This window comes from Coregonus lavaretus, assembly GCF_964263955.1.
Source record: "Coregonus lavaretus genome assembly, contig: HAP1_SCAFFOLD_1380, whole genome shotgun sequence".
NCBI lineage: Eukaryota > Metazoa > Chordata > Actinopteri > Salmoniformes > Salmonidae > Coregonus > Coregonus lavaretus.
Window position 1 is genome coordinate 1,601 of NW_028159892.1, and position 2,931 is coordinate 4,531.

The 2,931-nt window shown below is 47.0% G+C and overlaps 1 long non-coding RNA gene across 1 annotated transcript; it reads right to left on the reverse strand.

Annotated features, from left to right (window-relative positions):
* Positions 1-1,753: 1,753 nt before the first annotated feature.
* LOC311122351 lies at positions 1,754-2,470 on the reverse strand. Its single transcript, XR_014612418.1, has 3 exons — positions 2,421-2,470; positions 2,081-2,198; positions 1,754-1,857 (listed from the first exon to the last, which is right to left on the reverse strand). It is a non-coding gene; the product is annotated as an uncharacterized lncRNA (long non-coding RNA).
* Positions 2,471-2,931: the final 461 nt, after the last annotated feature.

Sequence of the window (2,931 nt, forward strand, 5' to 3'; positions counted from 1 at the left end):
ACGTGTAACGGCCTGATGAGAAAGTACCGTTAGATTAGCCAGCAGCAAATGAAGATACCTCCCAAATGCCAGACTATTCACTATATAGTGCACTTCTTCCAATTATAATAATAATATGCCATTTAGCAGACACTTTTATCCAAAGCGACTTACAGTCATGCGTGCATAATTTTTTTTGTGTATGGGTGGTCCCGGGGATCGAACCCACTACCTTGGCGTTACAAGCGCCGTGCTCTACCAGCTGAGCTACAGAGGACCAATTCTTCTGGCCCAATTAATACAGCTGAACCATACGTACGTCTGTAAGGCTGCGTTAGTCGAGTTGATGAGGTTCCTGTCTGTAATCTTCTCCAATATCAACAAAGCACTGGTTTCATGCCCCTTTAAAAACCAGAGTCAAACATGTCAGACCAAAATTTTAACCAGAGAGAGCCAACTGTTCAGATGAACGTCATCTTCATGTGGGGATGCTCACCTTACTGCAGGCCAGATGAAGAGCAGTGTTCTTGACTGCATCCTGCAGGGTGAGCTCTGCTTTGGCACTGCTCACCAACAGCTCTGACACAGACAGAGAAACATAAAGAAACTCAATTAGGAAATGAAGCGACTTATTAAAATGTAAAACAGACATGTTGAACTTAAGCCGGCTGGGCGAGGCAAAGCGGAAGAGAGGGGGCTGCGTACCGACAGCGTTGGTTTGTCCGTTCTCAGCAGCCATCATGAGGGAGGTCTTCCCGGAGGCATCGGGGGAGTTGACCTGGGCGTTGTGGCCTAGCAGCAGCTGAAGACACTCCACGTGGTCCGTGAAAGCCGCCGCATGCAGGGGGGTCCTGGAGAGAGAGGAAACTTATTTCACCGACATCATGTAGGACTGTTATAAACAAGTTTGTTCAATTAACCCTGTTTATACCATAGAAATATAAAATCACTAATAGATGTATTAAAAGTAATCTACAATCCCTCATCCAACCCCAGAGGTCATTTTATTCCCCAGACAACATTATTCTCCAGAAGAAAAGGACTTTGTCATGTGCTGTAGTTACCGGTTCTTGGTGTCAGTGGCGTTGACAATGGCCGGCCCCAGAGTGTCAATCAGCATCTCTGCAGCCCCCTCGTTGTCATTGATCACAGCACAGTGGAGGGGGCTGAACGAGTTGCCCTCGGTCTTGTGGAAAACCTCCTGTTCCAGCAGCACCTCTACACACGTGTCATGGCCTAGTGGAAGATTGATTCATACAGGAAAAAGATGACGTCGCTGCAGACCACAACAATACTCTCAGAGAAAGCTACACATCTGACAATGGTGAAGTCACAAAAGATGTTTTAGCTACAACATATGCTATGTCAATCCCTGACAAAGTCCTGTTTCAGTGTAAGGTCCTCCACTGAGAGTCATAACCCCTAATTCTGTTGTAGTCTTGTTCATTCCCCCACATGGCTCCGTCCACACCAATCGAATGCTTTTCAAGCCACAAGAGGGAGTGAATGAGTGTACACTTCATGGAGGAGAGAACAGAGCTACAGTCCAGTTAGTCAGTACGTACCGTTGTATGGCCTGCCTAATTCAGGGACATGTTTACGGTGCTGAAGAGAGAAAATCAGAAAATATCTAGTGTTCCGTTAGTCCAGTACGTACCGTTGTAGCAGGCCCAGTGTAGTGGCGTGTAGCCCTGGTTGTCTGTGATGACGGGGAGGGTCTCCACTGACTGGGCGGCGTGTAGGAGCCCCCCCCAGCACCCCGATGTGTCCGGATGCCGCCGCCAGGTGGACAGGGGTTCGCCCCTTACAGTCCCGAACCAGGAAGCTGGCGCTGTGCTGCAGCAGGGCCTCCACACACTCCTCATGACCCGTCACCGCCTGGGAGGAAGGGCGGGGAGACAAGAATGGATTTGAATAACTAATAATCAATGATATAATAATGAATCATCAATTATTACAAATGATGTCTGGAGACAGGTCCCCCTACAGGGATGAATACACCACTACCCATGGACAACTACTTTTCTGAAGATAATATGTATATTTGAGCCTCCCCGTCTCTTTCTGTGTGTGAGCGTATACAGCCAGCTCTCCTCCTCACCCCTCTGTGTAGCGCTGTTCTGCCCCACTTGTCTTTGGCTTCTACGCTGGCTCCCTTGTTGAGCAGTGAGTACAAACAGTCTGTGTGTCCGCTCAGCACCGACAGCATCAGAGGGGTTCTGATACACAAGACAACAAGGTCATATTACAAACTGGTAATAACCAGGCTGAGTCCCAAATGGCAACCTATTCCCTATATGGTACACTACTTTTGACCTGAGCCCATAGGGTTCTGGTTTAAAGTAGTGCACCAAGTAGTGCATAGGGTGCCATTTGGGACGTAGACCTAGTGTCAAAATCTCTTTATTTCAGGAATTGTATCCAAAACCCAATTGACTTACTGTCCATTCCCGTCTTGAACGTCCACTGCACTCTGGAGGTCAGCATTTCCAATCAGCAAACGCAAACACTCCGAATGACCGTTGGTAGCTAGAGGAGGATAAACAGAGAGGATATAAGAATGTGAGATGATTGACCGTTGGTAGCTAGAGGAGGATAAACAGAGAGGATATAAGAATGTGAGATGATTGACCGTTGGTAGCTAGAGGAGGCTAAACAGAGAGGATATAAGAATGTGAGATGATTGACCGTTGGTAGCTAGAGGAGGATAAACAGAGAGGATATAAGAATGTGAGATGATTGACTGTTGGTAGCTAGAGGAGGATAAACAGAGAGGATATAAGAATGTGAGATGATTGACCGTTGGTAGCTAGAGGAGGATAAACAGAGAGGATATAAGAATGTGAGATGATTGACCGTTGGTAGCTAGAGGAGGATAAACAGAGAGGATATAAGAATGTGAGATGATTGACCGTTGGTAGCTAGAGGAGGATAAACAGAGAGGATATAAGA